Here is an 18675-nt window from a genome sequence, read left to right on the forward strand (position 1 = left end):
CGTTCTGTGCTCATTGACTGGCTGTTTCCTTTCCTTTGTTCAAATGGCTAATGACACCTTGGTGTCCATGCTCTTTTTTTCTTTAATCACTATAAATACCACACCTCCCTCCCCTATAGACACACACACACACACACACACACACACACACACACACACACAGAGCAGGATTTTTTCTCGTGCGACTAAAGGTTGTTTATTGTTTTATTCTAATTATAAATGCAGTGCCTGCTCCCAGTAGCCAATCACAATGAAAAGAATTTATAATCTCATCAGAGGTAGGTCATCGCTGCTCATGGCTCCAGGATATATCCTTCTAGGATTGGTGCCTCCATGTTTCTTTTAGAAAAGAAGATTCTTTCTCTATACTTGGCTTTGTATTCCATGAATTTTTTTTTCACTTAAAGTTACACTGTGAAACGGATCTTTTGAACGAAGGAGGTATAGATGTGATATGGTGTGTGTCTTACATGTCGCTGTCCGCACGCGCGTTTGGATTTCAACCAGATCCGTGCAGCAACAGCAAAGTATAAGTGAGATTATGGTAGGCAGAGAACCAGACCATCAATGGCCGTATCTTTCTTGAGAAATTTCAAGACTGTACACATGAGTCTTTAGGACTCTTGAAAGATAACGTGGCTCTGCTGCTTTGAACCCAAGTTTCTTATGTCACAAACTTTAAGTATTTAAACATTTCTATTTTTAATAAAATGCAAAAGAGTTGTATCCCCCTTTCCCCCCCAAATTACATTGTGAGCACTTTCCCATGCGATTACATTTTCCTTAGAAACACATGTCCTTGGAAACTTTTGTCAGCTAATAATACTCCATAATATGGATAGACCGTTATTTACTTATAGCTGATCTATTGTTGGATATTTGATAATTTCATTTTGCCATTCTCCTGCTATTAAAAGTACTCTCATATGAGAAACCTAATACTGATGGTTTAGTGTACATTTCTGACCCTAGCTCTTGGGGTAGATTCTTCAAAGTGGAGTTATTGGGTCAAAGGGCATGACTATATTTAAGGCTCTTAATATATCTTGCCAAATTTCCTTCCAGAAAAGTTGCAATGCAGCACATTCCCACCAGAAATAGATGAGAATAGGTCTTAGAATCATGACCTGGATCATGGGGACGTAGGACCCCCAGCCTATCCCGGAGTTCCCCCAGGGAGCTTGTTAATCTTCATTTGATAGAGGACAGCATGGTTGGCTGAGAATGGCAGACACCCATGCTACAGAGTGGGAATGGACACTCTTAAGGGGCACTCTAGAATGATCCCATACCACACAGGGACCACTGGGGCAGCCACATTTATTTCTAGTTCCCTCTTCACCAAGGGAGCAGTGACTGCTCTTAGCCAGATTGCCCAAGGGGCTGGTTGCAGATCTGGCCCAGTCTGGCTGGCTCATCTCTCAAAGTCTGCCTTCTCATTCCATACTGGGTTGCCCTGGCATGGTCACTTTCTTTTTAGTAGCTTTGCTCACAGTCTCTGCCTGAGATCACTTTAAACCCAGTACTTATTAAGTGTGTGACCAAGCAGGGTAGTGTCCTTGAATATTCTCTGCATGAAGTGTGCCACCAGGAACTCGAGACATTCACTTAACTCTGTATTCATTCATTTTTTCATTCAACACGTATATAATGACTACCTCCCATGTGCCAGGCACAGTGGGAAGCACAGTGGTAGACAAGACGTACATGGTGCCTCTCCTCATAGAGCTTATTGGCTCATGGCAGAGCCACATAATAGGCCACAGATAAACAAAATAATATGTAATTTCCAAACTTTGACATGCACCATAAAGGACAAAAATAGAACCCTAGGCTAGAGACCACTGTGGATCTACTTCAGAGAAGTGGGCAGGGGTGCCTCTCTGAGGAGGTGGGGTTTAATTTGAGACTTGGATGAGAAGGAGAATGCGATGATTGAGGGAAAAGTCTTCTTGGCAAAGGGAACAGCAAATAGCATATCCTTGAGATAGCTTTTTGTGTTTATAAGGGACTAAAGGACGGCAGTGGGCTGAAACAGAGGGTAACCATGGCAGGAGGTGGGCTTGGAACAGAGGGCAGTGAGCAGTTTTCCTTTTGTTCTAAATCCAGCCACCGAAGGGTTAGAAACAGAGGCAAATAGAGGGAACAGTGTCCCAGGGGCCCATTCTCATTTGTAAGTGGGTTAAAGAGTATGAGACAGTGAAGGGGCATAATTGGACCATTGCAGTAGTCCAGGGGAGAGATGACAATGACGGACCCCAGGATGAGGGTATAAAATAAAGCCAGGAGGAATTTTCATGGCATCTTGTCCAAGCCATCCTATTGGACACCGGTAACTCTGGGGCCAGCTTCGGCTTACCAATGGGCCAGTCGCCGACATAGCTTGCTAACAGAGCACCAGACAGACCTGAGACCTGCTTTCACCTGTGAAATTCATTCATAGGAGAGCACTCCCTCCCCCAAGACCCATGTAATTTCTAAAGGAAAAAATCAACCAGGAGACGTCTTAATTTCAATCTATTCTCAGTTATTGACACCCGAATGGGAAAGCAGTTTCTGAGACTAAACCTTAGGCTGTATTGGCCTGTTTCCTGATCTGAAAAGGGAAAGGGTATGTCTCCTCCTCTCCTCCCTTCATTCATTCATTCAACAGCTCGGGTACCCGCTTACTCGCTGTGCCCGGCCAGGTGCCGGAGGGTGATATGAGTCAGACCTGATTCCTGCCCCTCATCAGAAGCTAAAGATCCCACAGGTCTGTAAGCTTCCTGTAAAAATAAACATCACTGATTTCTCCATTTTGCTGAGCAGTCAGCCTGACCTCCAGGGCCCTCCCATCACTCCATTCAGACCTCATCTGATGGATCCTTTTCATGGCGTTCACACCCCCTGAGGGCTTTCACTCTGACTTCTGGGGAGGTGAGGGCCCTGGCTGGTGTGTCACAGAAGCCCAGGCCTTTCCCTCAGACAGGTGCCCCGAGTTTGTGACAAAAGCTAAGCCACGTGACATTCCTGCCCCTGAACACACCCTTTAACCATTCCGTCCTCATGGTGGCTTCACCGACCCACCCATATCCGAAACCCCCTCTTGTCCAGCGTGGGCTGTGCCCAGGCCAGAAACTGGTCATAAATGACTGTCAGAGTGAATTTTCACAGCCTGAAAACATTCAAACACAGTCGCCAAGGCTCATGCCAAACCTCGTTATCACGGCTCTAACATGAATTCTTTCTAGAAGGGTCTGGCTCAGGAGGCCAAAAACCTGTTTGTTTATTTTAAGAGGGAGAAAAAGTAAAATGAGATCAAAGAACAGAAAGGAAGGGGAAAACCTTAACAGAGGCTGAAGCCCTACTATGGGCCACATATGCTAACTTTCCGGTAGACCATTTTACAGATGGGCCTTCTGAGTCTGAGAGGTCGAGAAATTGGAATGGTCGGCCAATAAGTTTGAAGGCTGGGAATCAAATCAAACTTGTCTCCAAAATTTTTCCCCTTTACTCCCTGGGCACCCAGATGAAAAGAGGACTGGTCAAGATTAATGGAATTTTGGACGTGGCTTCCATACCCCTTTACGTAAACCACCATGTGTGGGGTGCTGCATGGCAGGGAGATCCCATGACCCGAGATCCCTGCCCTCATGGAGCTTATAACTAACAGGGAGATAAGACACACGTGACAGGAAAAGAAGGCAGAACACGACAGAACAAAACTGCACATTAAAGGGATGGAGGCTCCTGGGGAACAGGGTGGTTCTCCCCACCTGGTATGTCATAATTTCTTTCTTTCCTTCTTTCTTTCTTTTTTTCTTCCTTCCTTCCTTTCTTCCTTCCTTCCTTTCTTTTTTCCTTTCTTTCTTTCTTTCTTTCTTTCTTCTCTTTCTTTCTTCTTTCTTTTTCTTTCTTTCTTTCTTTCTTTCTTTCTTTCTTTCTTTCTTTCTTTCTTTCTTTCTTTCTTTCTTCTTTCAGCTTTTATTTATTTATTTGACAAAGAGATAGAGAGAGAGCACAAGCAGACAGAGTGGCAGGCAGGGGCAGAGGTAGAGGGAGAAGCAGACTCCCCGCTGAGCAGGGAGCTCGACGCAGGACTCCATCCCGGGATCCGGAGATCATGACCTGAGCCGAAGGCAGATGCTTAACCACCCTGGCTACACCACCCAGGCGTCCCTCTGCTTCTTTCTTTCTATGAGAGGTTTTCTCTTTGATTGTAGGTAGCTAACTCCACCATCAAAGGACCTGGACGTGGCAAAAACACCCTTTTGGAGGGGGGGATTTGTTTTACGGATATCTGAAAGAACACAATTCTGGGCTGAGTGTGTGTCTTCCACGTTGGATATGCTGCGATGCCAGACTTTCAATCCCTGAGTCAAATCCGCCAACACACATGGGGTTTATTTCCGCATACTCGGTAATAACTGGGGAAGTTTTCCTCGATAGGTTTACAAGAAAGACCAAAAGAAGAGAAGGGGGGAAGGGAGGGTAGGAGGGAAGTGTGCTAGTTTTCTATTGCTGTATAAGAAATCAGCACAAATGTAGCAACCTAAAGCAACACAATTTATTATCTTGCAATTTCTGTGGGTCAGGAGTCTGGGCATGGGTCAGTAAAAGCTCTCACAAGGTGGAAATCAAGGTTCTGGCCAGGACTGTGGTCTCATCTGGAGCTCATCCACACTCATTCAGGTTGTTGGCAGAATGCAGTTCCTTACCTCCTTGATTCCGTGCTGGCTGTTGATCAGGGGCCCCTCCCAGCTCCCAGAGGCCATCCTATTCCTCACCAGGTGGCCCCTCCAGCTTTAAGCCAGCAATGTAGAACTTCCCCCAGCCCTTACGATCTCGGACTTCCCTCAACCCAGACTTTAAGGGTTCCTCTGATTAGGGTAGGCCCACCAGGATATCTCCACCAGGTCTGAAGGTCAACTGACTTGGGACCCTCATTCCGTCTGTAAAACCCCTGCACTGCAACACCTGGGTTCATGTTTGATTGAATAACTGGGAGAAGGCAGGTGTACACCCGGGGCCAAGAATATGGGGGAGACTCTCTAAGACTTCTGCTATGATAAAGGGAGAGACAGAGATGGAAAGGTTGCCAAATGTCTGTGATGGAAGATGGAGCAAAAGGTCCACAAACACAATTGTCACTGAAGAAGGCGGGGAGATGAGTCATTGCCCGCCCACCTACATCCACAGATGTCTGCCGTGGAGGCGCTGATGGGTCCTGTAGACCACACAGACTTTCGGGGACTGCAGCCAGCACTCAGCACACAAAACTGGCAGGGGGGGCGGACATAGCAGCTGACAGTTGTGGAGAACCCCCACCCCAGAGCAGGCTGCACTGTTTCAACCACGTTTGCTCAGTTATGAGAACTTGAATTTAGTCAACAAGGTCAAGGGGAGTCCAACTGCCAAGGGTGATTTTCTGGTTCATTGACTTTTCCAGTTACCTGCAGCTCTCTCATTTAAGGAGACAACCTTTTCTTTCCTTTTTTCTTTCTTTTTCAAGAATTAAGAGCGACAACGAGTTATTTTTCTCTTCCTTCAAAAGCAATACATGTTCATTGTAAAAGGAGAATAAACCACACATTAACCAAAAGACAAAATATTCTTTTTCATACTCCCTCCCTAGACGTGACCACTTTTATAAGAACTTGTATGTATGTTTCTCCAAAATGGGAGGATATCATATACATTGTTTTTAACCCATTGTTTTCACTTACTACATTGAGAGAATCACTGCACATCAATATTGTCCTACAGCTGCACGGTCCTCTCTAATTATGGATATATCATGATTGATTTAACCAATCTCCCATTACAAACTATGTTGTTATGAACATCTGATGACTAAGACTGAATTGCTTCCTTAGAATAAGTGCCCAGAAGTGGGACTGGTGGACAGATTACTTCCCGAATCTCTGTTTCCTCACCTATGAAATGGGGATAATAGCAGTGCCCGTGTCCCAGGATTGTGGAGCTGTTAAATGTGGGGCAGATAATACGAACAGGGTCCAGCACATACTAAATGTTCAATAAAAATCGCTAGTAAGCAGCACCTTTTTGGAACTGTGTGTTGTTGTTTTTTTTTAAGACTTTATTTATTTGAGAGAGAGAGGGATAGTACAGAGGGAGAGTGAGAGGGAGAAGCAAACTCCCCCTTGAGCAGGGAACCCTATGTGGGGCTCGATCCCAGGACCCTGAGATCAATGACTTGAGTCAAAGGCAGGCACTTAACCGACTGAGCCACCCAGGTGCCCCTGGAAACATGTTTTTAATAGAAGTTTCTAGCATCTTTCACATACATGCCCCTATCTATCCAGTGGCAGAAACTGAATCTCCACCAGCCCACATCAGTAGGAATCCAGTGTCCCTGTGGTAGCCTCCAAAGATGACCACCCATATACACATGCTCCTGCTCACATCTGCATCCCCTCTGGCTACATCAGGTATGGTCTTACCACTTGCTTTGGCCAATAGAAGACAGGTGTGCCAGTTCTAGGACCCTCCCTCTTGGAAGCAGTCGTCATGTGATGCTCCTTTGAGACCGTGATGCTGTGAGGAAGCCCAAGCCGGCCATGTGGAGAGAGAGGCCCAGCCAGCCCCCAGGGGTTCCAGCCACCTACCTAGCCAAGGCACCAGACTTGAGAGTGGTGGCGCCATCTTGGATCTTCCAGTCCCAGTAGATGCCACACAGAGCAGAAGAACCACCTGGCTGAGAAGAGTTAAGAAGCTGCCATTCAAACCACTGAGGTTGGGGATGGTTTGCTATTGAGCAATAGACAACTGAACCCCACCTCCTCCCCGGAGCCTCTTCCCCTAAGATGTCCAAGAATTTTCGAGAGATCTCATTCTTGCACCAGGAGCCAATCCTGGCTGCTCTTGCCAAGCTGGGGACTCAAAGTTGGACCAGAACCTTTGGGGCCAGAGGCCTCCACACCCAACCCTGTGTATGGTCACTCTAGTCTGTGGTCTATCACAGGAGTGGCACCCAGCACCCCCACCCAAGAAACATTTTAGATTTCTGTGCGGTGGGGTTGGTTGTTACAGAGACCAAGGAGGGGCATAACTAGTGTTTCTTGAGTGGATAAGTACCACTGTGGAGGCATAGGGCAGTCCCACGCCAACAGGGGATTTCCCAAACAGACATTTACGTGAGTAGCTAAGAGTAAAAATCTTCATGCAGTGATCTAAGCCCAGAGTTGTGGTTCTCAACCCAGGGTGATTTTGCCCATTAGGGAACATTAGACATGTCAGGAGACATTTTTGGTTGTCACACTGGGCATGGGGGTGCTCCTGGCATCTAATGGGTAGAGGCCAAGGATGCTGCTCAACACCTTACAATGCACAAGACAGTCCCCCAACAAAGAATAATTGTACCCCAAATGTCAATGGTGCTGAGAAATCAGAAATCCTGATCCAAAACTTCCTCTGTTTTCTGCATAAACTTAGTTTTGTAGGCAAGTCGTAATATGCACTGAATTTCTCTGGGATGAAATGATGGTATAAATCAACGGAACTTGATTAAGAACCGTCCTACTTTGAGAAAAGCACCTCCCTGGGCAGCAAGGCTTTTGCTCTGTGAGTTGCCAGTCCAGTCACTGTATGTCTGTGTGTCTGTCCACTGGGGGCAGCTCCTGCATAACATCAATGTGCCCAGTGGGTGCTAGCCCTGCCCTGCTCCACCGTGTCTTCCAATGGAGACAGACCCATGCATCTCCCTGCTGAGATGCACACTTTTTGTTACCAACCACTTCCTTTTCATTTTGTCTTCATCTAACATTAAGAGCATTATATTGATTTATAAAATTATGTGAGTAGTTACAATATAGGGTCTAGGAACTTTTCTTTCAGGATGGTAAAAAGGAGGTTAAACTAATTGTTGGAAAGGAGCTTTGGGTTGGATGAGTCAAGAACTTTCTCCAGAACATGCTATGGTGCTGTCCTCAAAGCCAGAGGCTGAGACTTACCACTGCACAAATATGACCTCCCGGTTCCCAACATGGGCACCCCAACAGGGCAAGGAAACTGGTGCAGGCTGAGCCACCCCAGAGGTGCCACCACCAAGGAGAGGCCCAGACTGTGGAGGACTCCTCAAGGTTACAGAGGGGACTCACTATCCCTCTGTGTTCTGCCCGGCCACCTGCAGTCCCTGTCAATGACAGGCCTGGGCACCCAGCCTGCCTTACACGACTGCTTCCCCAGAACCTTGCCTGCCGTCAGGACTACTGGGCTGGACCGATCTTGGAGTCATTGTCCTTGCAGGCCAGAACCACCATGCCCCTTCCACGTGTGTTCCTAGGGAGGAGCCCCACTAGCTCCATCTTCCCACCCCTTCCCTGGCCTCACTCCTCTGACCTTGGTCAGAGCCATCCCAGCCGTCCAAAAACAGAGCCCCAGTTCAGGAACGTGGTCTGCTGACCCCCAGCCCCTGCATTCTCTATTCTCTATCGAAGAATAACAATAATAACAATATACCTGCCATCATTAGTCCAGGTGTAGTAGCACACTCTTATGTAATTGGTTCAATTTATTATTTTTAATAGCATAATAAGCACCTGTCAATCATCCCTCCAAACACGGCTAAGACCTTAATAATAATCGCCATTGGACAGTATATGGTCCTTCCCAACATAGCGCCTCCAAGCTTATATTCAACATTGCCTTGCTTTCCTTTTTATGTAATTTTATTGCATCTATATGAATTCTCATAAAATGACTGTTTTATTTGCATTTAACTGTATGCAGTCTGGGGCCACGATTTTTTTTGCTTTGTTTTATTTTGTTTTGTTTTACTTAATATTATTCTTGGTGCCTTTCTAAACCACATAGTGGATTGCTAAGACCCATCCACATTTTGCATTCGCTCATGTTCCTGATTGCATCACAATCCCCGGTGAGTGCATTCTGCACTCTGTTCATTTGAGCTCCCGAGCTTGGCATTGGGCTGCCGTCTGGGGTTCACTCCGGTGATCGGCACTGGCCTGTCTTAGTCAACTTGGGCTGCTGTAACAGAATACCACAGAATGGGGGGGGGGGGCTCATAACCCACAGAAATGTCTTTCTCACAGTTCCGGAGGCTGGAAGTCCAAAATCGAGGCACCAGCGAGCCTGTGTCCAATGAGGGCCATCTTCCTGTGTCCCCACCTGATGGGAGGGGTGAAGGCGCACTCTCTGCTCTCTCCTATGAGGGCACTAATCCCATCCGTCAGAGTTCCCCCTTCGTGACTAATCACCTCCCAGAGGCCTCCACTCCTAACCCCATCTCACTGGGTTTAGGTTCCAGTGTGGGGGCATCAGGGGGATGGCAAAGCTCCGCTCTGGAACAGGGCAGCTCTGGACAGGCACGCGCGCAGAGCCTGTTCCGCCCAAGCGAGGACTCCTGCACGCATCCCTGGAGGACAGACAGCTCCTCCCTGCCTCCTCAGGCAGAGAACACGAAACAGAGCTAGTGCCCCTCTCCAGGGACAGCTAAGTGGACGAGTAGACGTTGTGGCAAGGCAGCAAGCCCTCTGCCACAGAAGCCCCGCCCCTGGCCCCGCCCCGCCGCTTCCCCACGGGGACCTGTCATCATCTCAGCCCCTCAGCCCCTCGCCTCTCCCTACGTGGGCACAGGGACGCATTCCGCCCCAGGACCGGAGTTAGTCTGAGCTCCTCAACAGGAGGTACAGGCCCTGGGACAGGTATGCGGTGCTGGGAAGGAGGACAGGTATGGTGCGCTGGGGTCAGCTCATTGCAGCGTCTGCTTTCCTGGACTACTGGACAGGGTGGTGGTGGTGAGGGGCAGTACATTTTTATATTAAATAAAACACAATCATATTAAGTAGCAAAACAAAACACACATGAAGTCTTAACTAAATTAGCCTTTAACAATGTGGAGGTTAGGGGTGCTGACCCCCTGCATAGTCAAAAATCTGCATATGACTTTTGACTTCCCCAAAACTTAATGACTAATAGCCTCCTATTGACCAGAAGCCTTACCAATAACATAAAGTCAATATGTGTTAACATATTTTGTATATTATATGTATTATATACTATAATCTTATAATAAGCTAGAGAGAAGAAAATATTAGGAAAATTATAAAGAAGAGAAAATACATTTATAGTACTATACTGTATTTATTGAAAAAAAATCTGTGTGTAAGTGGACCCACATAGCTCAAACCTGTGTTCTTTGAGGGTCAACTGTAATAATTTAGAAAGCTACCGACAAATAAATGCATTTGCTAGCTTTGTTCCAACCACACCAGCAATGGATATTACCATTTTAAAAGTGTTTGCTACTTTATTAGGAACAGAATAGTTTATCCAAGTTATTTAATTTGTTTTTCTTTTAATCATAGTAAACATGTATCTGCTGAGTCTATTTTGTTGTGTTCCCTTGTGTGACTTGTCATATTCATGCAGATTGGTTGGCATATCTTCCTGATTGTGTTACGTCTATATTTGAATATGAACACGACCAAATATTTGCTGTGAATAATGTGTCTGTTATGGATAAAGGGCTAGTATCCAAAATCTATAAAGAACTTCTTAAACTCAACACCCAAAGAACAAATGATCCAATCAAGAAATGGACAGAAGACATGAACAGACATTTTTCCAAAGAAGACATCCAAATGGCCAACAGACACATGAAAAAGTGCTCAACATTGCTCGGCATCAGGGAAATCCAAATCAAAACCTCAATGAGATATCACCTCACACCAGTCAGAATGGCTAAAATTAACAAGTCAGGAAACGACAGATGTTGGCGGGGATGTGGAGAAAGGGGAACCCTCCTACACTGTTGGTGGGAATGCAAGCTGGTGCAACCACTCTGGAAAACAGTGTGGAGGTTCCTCAAAGAGTTGAAAATAGAACTATCATACAATCCAGCAATTGCACTACTGGGTATTTACCCCAAGGATACAAATGTAGGGATCCGAAGGGGTACGTGCACCCCGATGTTTATAGCAGCAATGTCCACAATAGCCAAACTGTGGAAAGAGCCAAGATGTCCATCGACAGAAGAATGGATAAAGAAGATGTGATATATATATAATGGAATATTATGCAGCCATCAAAAAGAATGAGATCTTGCCATTTGCAACGACATGGATGGAACTGGAGGGTGTTATGCTGAGCGAAATAAGTCAATCAGAGAAAGACATGTATCATATGACCTCACTGATATGAGGAATTCTTAATCTCAGGAAACAAACTGAGGGTTGCTGGAGTGGGGGGTGGGGTAGGAGGGATGGGGTGGCTGGATGATGGACACTGGGGAGGGTATGTGCTATGGTGAGCACTGTGAATTGTGTAAGACTGTTGAGTCACAGATCTGTACCTCTGAAACAATACAATATATGTTAAAAAAGAAGAAGAAGAAGAAGATAGCAGGAGGGGAAGAATGAAGGGGGGAAAATCAGAGGGGGAGACGAGCCATGAGAGACGATGGACTCTGAAAAACAAACTGAGGGTTCTAGAGGGGAGGGTGGTGGGAGGATGGGTTAGCCTGGTGATGGGTATTAAAGAGGGCACGTTCTGCATGGAGCAGTGGGTGTTATGCACAAACAATGAATCATGGAACACTACATCAGAAACTAATGATGTAATGTATGGTGATTAACATAACAATAAAAAATTTTAAAAAAATAGTGTGTCTGTTATGGGCTGAACTGCGGCCCCCCAGAAGATAGGCTGAAATTCAAAGCCCAGCACCTCAGAATTGACCTTATTTGGAAAGAGGGCCATGGCAGACGTAATTAGCTGAGGCTGAGATGAGGTCATACTGGAGCAGGGTGGGTTTCTGCTCCAATATGACTGATGTCCTCGTAAGAGAGAAGAAGAGACAGAGACAGAGATACGCACAGGGAAGAGACCACGTGATGATGGAGGGGAGGCAGGAGCGACGCAGCCACAGGCCAGGAGCACCAGGATCACTCGTACATGCTGGAAGCTAGCAGAGGCGAGGAAGGATTCTCTGCTAGAGTTTCCAGGGGACCACAGCTCTGCCGACCCCTTGATGTCAGACCTCTGGCCTCCAGAACCATGAAACCATAAGTTTCTGGTGTTCATGTCACCCAGGTTGGGGTGCTTGGCTAAGGCAGCCCAAGGAGATGAATACTTTGTCTAGTAAAAAGGCAGCCATGTGGGGATGCTTAAACGAGAGCGGACAAGCGGAGCTGTCACAAGGAGATGTCGGTGCCCGGGTCCAGCTGCCCTGCTCACTAGCTTTGTGTCCCCAGTGGTCACTTATGTCTCTGTGCCTCATTTGTAGAATGGGTGTGTTGGCCCCGTCCTGTCTTCCTCTGAGATTCCTGGGAGGCTCAAAGTGATTCCATGGACTTCAAGGTGCTGTGAAGAGCTGAGTTTGAGCACAACCCGAATAATTTACTCAATAGCCATTGCTGCACTCCTGTTGTGTGCTAGATTTCGTGGCTGGAGATGCGAGGATCAACCCGGGGATCTTGGAGACAAGAGACTAGATGAGGAGAAAGTGAGTTTCCACTGAATCCTCAGAAGAACTTTCTGAGATGGGTATGTTACCTGCCTTCCTGAGTTGAGAGAGTAGCGTATCCTGGTCAAGAGCCAGACTGCCCAAGCTCACGTTCCATTCTTGCCATTTACTACCTGTGTGGCTGTGGGAGAGCTCAGGACCTCTCTGTGCCTCAGCGTCCTTGCCCGTGAAGACCGTAACTAGTGCACTCTACCAGGAGACTCTGGGGCGGAGTGGGGGGCGGGGCTGCATGAAGCAGGTTGCCCTGGGCTCCCGGAAACCTGGAGACAGAGTAAGGACAGACAGGTGCCTAGGTGGTGTGGACAAAGTTCATGCACTAAGCAGGTGAATCTGGAGGGCCCCGAACTCCTGAGAGTTTACAGATCCGTGGCTCTCCAGGAGCGCCCAGGCTAGGGGACATTGCCAAATAATTCCAACATGGGTGAGAAATCATCAATGCCATGAGAGCTACACATAAGAAATGATGTCACCAAGGAGTCAAGGAGGGCTTTGAGCAAAGGGGCATGTGTAAGGACTTTGTAGGATGTTCTGGATTTGGACCCATAGGGATTCGGAGGAAAGACACCTGTTGGAGATGGAAAAGTCTGGTCTATGAATGGGGACAGGTGAGCACAGTTCCATTTGATGGGCATGTAGGGCAGCACGTTGGTCAGGGTGAAGCTTAAACACCAGGCAAAGGGGTTTGAACATTCACTGGGTGCTAGGGAGTTCCAGAAAGAGTGTTCCTACCTTAACTGCTTTAAGCAGAACCCAGCCCTGATTGCTAAAACCTTTGACCTGCCTTTACCTGAGATGGGAACAGAGCTATCTCTGGTCCCCTGCCCTTACAGCATAATGTTACTATGCTGGGGCTCTGTGCTTGCATCTTCACTCGCTTGTTGCTTTCTGTCCCAAGCTTATTTGAGGGACAAGGATTGCTCAGGAGCTGGTAACTGTGGGTTGGCAAGAGGGAGGTGGGCCAAGGGGAGGGAGGGACACTGCCAACAAGAGTGGGCTCTTCCTCCGTGGTGACCAAGCTCTGCTCTTGCTCTGGGTGCAGCAGAGGGCCGCTAAGACACCTGAACGAAGGGCACCTGGGGGGCTCAGTTGGTTAAGCGACTGTCTTCGGCTCAGGTCATGATCCTGGAGTCCCAGGATCAAGTCCCGCATCGGGCTCCCCACTCAGCGGGGAGTCTGCTTCTCCCTTTGACCCTCTCCCCCTCACGCTCTCTCTCATTCTCCCTCTCAAATAAATAAATAAAATCTTAAAAAAAAAAAAAGGAACCTGAACAAGGATTCCTGCTTGAGTGACAGCTCCAAGAAGGATCTAGAAAGCCCATTCAGCCTGTGTTTGGGACTACGCCTCACTGGGTCCTCAGAAGGCATGTTTGCAGAGACACAATCAAATCCAACTGCTTTTTTGCCCCAAACCCTTCAGGAGACCTACCCCCCCCCCCCGGGGGGTGGAAGGAGAAGCCAACCCTACCTTCCAACCTCCCCAGTCACTTGGTCCGTCCTCCTGGCCCCGCCCTCCCCCCTACATTGTCCTGGGACCATCTCCAGCTTTGGAAGGACTGGCAGCACTTTGCTTTTATGTCCATTCAACTCAGGAGGTAGAAATGATGAGGAAGCTTGAGTCTCAGAGATGGGGAGAAGGTCCCCAGGTAAACGGCAGACACCCCAATTTGGAATGACCAGAGCACATACGGGCACCCCCGTCATGGCCCCAGGCTCGCCCACTTGCACGCCCAACACGCGATGTGGTTAGAAGTGCAGAGTCTGCAGCTAGGCTGGCTGGCTCCGAATCCCAGCTCCGTGTCTCTTCAGCTCCATGACTTTGGATAAGTCGTGAGTTCCTCTGTGCCTCAGTTTTCTGGTCTGTAAAATGATGATGATATTAAACTCCCTCGTAGGGCTGTTTTGAAAATTAAGGAATTATTACATTTCATGGGGCACCTGGGTGGCTCAGTTGGTTAAGCGACTGCCTTCGGCTCAGGTCATGATCTCAGGGTCCTGGGATCGAGCCCCGCACTGGGCTCCCTGCTCAGCGGGAAGCCTGCTTCTCCCTCTCCCACTCCCCCTGCTTGTGTTCCCTCTCTCACTGTCTCTCTCTCTGTCAAATAAATAAATAAAAATCTTAAAAAAAAAAAAAGGAATTATTACATGTCAAAGGCTCCCAGCAGAGCCTGATGCAGAGCAAATGCTCTTATTTTTATTATTATTAAGCAGGGCATGGCCTCCAATGTGGTGTCAACCCTGGGATGATGTCCTAATCTGACTTCGGGGTGTATGGTCCTGGGCATCCTGACTCTGTCACTTAGTCACCAGGGGATGGTCACCTGCCCCCCCGCCTCAGTTTCTCCATATATAAGATGAGGTTGAACTAAGTCAATGATCCTGAACTCTTATGGAGTCACAGGCCTTTGAGAATCCGAGGGAAGCCATGAACACGGTCAGAGAAAGATTCTTCCCATGGTCTGAGCATTGCTTAGCCCCCAGAAGCCTGCTCATGAGGCTCAGTTTGAGGGCTCCAGGATCTGTGGGCTCCCTAAGCCTCCAACCAGCTCTGGCAAGAAAAGGAGGTGGGTGTGGATTGAAAGCCAAGGGATGACTCCAAGTGCCTCCACCCTGCCTTTTGCGTTTTCTTCTGTCTCCCTTTCTGTATTTACTGCTTCTTGAAACCCTGTCCAACTGTGAAGACAGAAAAACCCCAGATTCCAGGGCAGAGGGGGACCTGGGCTGGACCTTCCTCCCACCCCCACCCCCATTTCTGTTTGAGGTTTTCTGGGTCTCTTCCGCTGCTCAGAAGAAGCCTTCGCTGGGGGTGGGGGGGGGCATGGGGGGCATGTTTACGAGAAAACAGTGTAATCCATACCCAGGGAAGAGGCGGCGTGAGAAACCCAAGACGCTGGGGAAGGCATCCCTCTTTATCTGCTGGATTGGAGGCCAGCTGTCTGTGCAACAGACCATCTCATTCACCGCTCAGTGGCAATCAGGGGGATTTACTGAGGCCATCCCAGCAGGAAAGCAAAACCAACCCCAAAAGAAAAAAGCCTCCCGAAGCCAGGCCTGCGTCATTGAGGTGTCCCCCATAAAGGAGGCCAGTGAGGCACCTGGGAGCCAGGGAGCCCCCATTGCTGGGGCCCGAGGTGGAGCTATAAAGCCTTCTGGGTGTGTTCCCCGTTGTCCCACATCCCTCACATAAATGGTCCAGCCACTTGGCAGTCTGCTCTTGCCGTTTTTATTTGAGGTCATCCCAAAGGCCACATGGCAGGGAAACAGCGCTGGGGACACAATGGTGGCACAGTGACCGGCCGCATGGGTCCTGGCTAATCACTTGAAACACCTGGAGAAACCCGTCCGAGGAAACAAGAAACAAAATCCCTGCGATTAGGCTTGCAGGCTTCTGGTGGTCCCAGCTAATCTCTTTCAGGTGGAGGGCCCGGTGGGGAGGCCAGGCTGCCCCCGACCCGGAGCTGTCCCAGAGCCTGGGGCCTGGGGGCCGGTGGCTGGAGCGTGTCCAGCCGCGAGGCTTGAGAGGCAGGTGCCCTGCAAGTGACGAGGGGGCCATCGAGACAAGCCGAGGTGTGTACAAGAACCCCATAAAAGAGATCAAGCTATTTAACAGACCACCACCCCCCCGTGGAGAGATCCCCCAGCCCCCACTCTATCCAGTCCTAAAGCAGGTCAGAAGCCAAAACAGCCCAAGGTTGAAGCTGAGATGCAGGAATCTCAGGGCGCTCAGCCTCTCAAACAAAATAATCTGATCATTGTTACTCATGATAGAAGTAACACATGTTTATGGTGAAAAATTAAGGTAACATATAGATAAGAGAAAGAAGAAAAAAAAATGAAAAACAAAATCCCACCACCCAGAAATAGTCATGCTTAATATTTGGGGCTTAACCTTTATTGCTACATATAACGGACATTTATAAATGTTATATCCATGTTTTCTTCTCAAGACAGAATTACGTCATCCACACCATTTTCAACCTCTTCTATTTTTGTATTCACCCGTACATCCTTGGCATCTCTCTGTGCCATTCATTCTGCTCTGACAGCATTTTTGGCTGCTGCATAGTGTTTGCCTTGTGAGGAAACCTGAAATCATCTGGCTAATCCCAGCCGGATGGTTTCCCAAGGTTTTCCACACTCACATTCAGGATTACTTTGATGCCTTTTTAATCTTGAAAATGTCGTGAACTCCCACCTGGGGCACTGGTTGGGAAAAAAAAATAATAAAAAGCTTTAATGAATTTAATGAGAATTTTACATGAATTGATGTATTGATAACCACACCAGTCTAGGACAGACTTTGAGGAGGATGGGGGGTTCTTTGGGGTGGGAGAGGATGATCGGGCCCACCCCCAGCGACCCCTACCCCACCAGTTGCCCAGAAGAAAGCTGAGGCCTGGGGAGGGAAGTAGTTTGGCCAAGATCGCAGGGCAGGAAGAGCCTGAGGTAGGACCCGAGCCCCAGCAGCAGCAGCGAGTTCACATGGATTCAGGGTGGGATTTTGCCTCAGCCACCAGTGAGGAAAATGCCGAAGGAGGTTCATCTTTACCTCATTTCTTCTTTAACCAGTAAAGAGTTTTGTTCTCCAAACCACTCAGGGCTAAAACCACCTCTCATCCTTTGGAATGTCAGTTTTTGGAATGACCCAGCCTAACCAGCTGGAAACCAAGTCACTGCCTGACACCGAGAGGGGACCTCTAGGGACCTCTCTGAGGACAGTCTCCTTGGGCAGATTCTTGGGCAGCACACACAGCCCACACTCGGAAAGACCCCACAACTGGCTTAGTGCACTGCTCTGTCATCTTGAAATTCTGATTAAGGAGCCTGCATTTTTCTCCTCCCTGAGCCCTGCAAATCCCGTAGCTGGTCCTATCCTAGGGTTTGAACACTTCTCCTGCTTCCCTGTTAGCTTCATCTCAGGTGTCACCCCGAGGGGTCTGGACATGTAAGCCTCCTTGGCACAAGGAAGTTAATTTAGGAACCCAGTGGGAAAATGAGTCAACCAGTGTCATGTGACCATCTGTGATAGAACCGGGACCCTAACCCGGATTTCTAGGTCTGCTGCACACCAACCAGCTGTGTCCTTTGGACACAACCATTTCATAAACAGGGCGGTCACTCTTTCCCACTGGGAATGAAGGCCACACAAGGGAGGTGATTTGAGGTGTTCTGGCAAGGATTTCTGCCTGCGAACACCGCTCCCAGGAGCTTGTCTGAAGTCTACCGTTAGAGAGAACTTGGCCTCAGGGCACTGGATCCCCAAGCCACATCTTTGGAAAGCTCCATGGATTTATAAGTAGCCACATATTGGTTCTCTTTCAGCTTAAGTTGGGTCACAACCTTCATGGTCACACCCGCCGTCTGTTCAGTACTGGGGAGAGGGCGATGACCCAGACCCTGCCCTCAGGAAGCCCACACTCTCACGGATAGGTAACTCCTCGGGTATCCTCAGGCTCCCCCGGCTGAGGCTTTGCAGTCCTGTGTGAACTGAGGTATGTTACTGCACCACCCTGAACCTCAGTGTCTTCTTCAGTGAAGTGGGGATAACACCTACATTGCTGGATCCTCATGAAGATAAGTCTTTAGCCCAGTGTCTGATAGAATCTATGCATGCACAGATATACAAAGATAAACATGCACCTTCTTGTCACGCGGGTCATGTTTTCAACAGCACCCCCTCAGAGAGGACTCCCCTGGCTGCTCAATCTCCATGTCACACACCTCCGCCCGTTGTTAGAGGAGTTGACAGTGACCTGGCCACAGCTGGCCCCTCCAGCCTCACCCCTGGGACACGCCCCATGTTCCTCCCATAGAGACCTCCCAGGGCCTCCCCAGGCCCCCTTGGCTCCCGGTGCTCCGCCCCCTGCACAGCCCAGTTCCCTCATTTCCACCAGCCTGGTCCTGTCAGGAGCTGGTCCCAGGAATCCAGCTGAGCCAGAGGGGGATGGACACAGGGAGGAAGGGGGCGGCTGCACAGAGCTCAGGCTGTGGAGGGGACCCAGGGAGGGGGGCAGATGACTTCGTGGTCTGGCCTGGGTAGCCGGCTGGCGATGCATATGGGGCCATCCAGCCACTGGCCCCAAACCCCAGGAGCATGCCAGCATCGTGGAGCCCCGGTGCATCCTCATGCCTCGCTCCATGGGCTCAGTTTATTCAATTCACTCATCACCAGCTAGGAATTAATCCAGAGG

The sequence above is a fragment of the Phoca vitulina genome, unplaced genomic scaffold (assembly GCF_004348235.1).
Source record: "Phoca vitulina isolate PV1807 unplaced genomic scaffold, GSC_HSeal_1.0 scaffold7, whole genome shotgun sequence".
Lineage (NCBI taxonomy): Eukaryota > Metazoa > Chordata > Mammalia > Carnivora > Phocidae > Phoca > Phoca vitulina.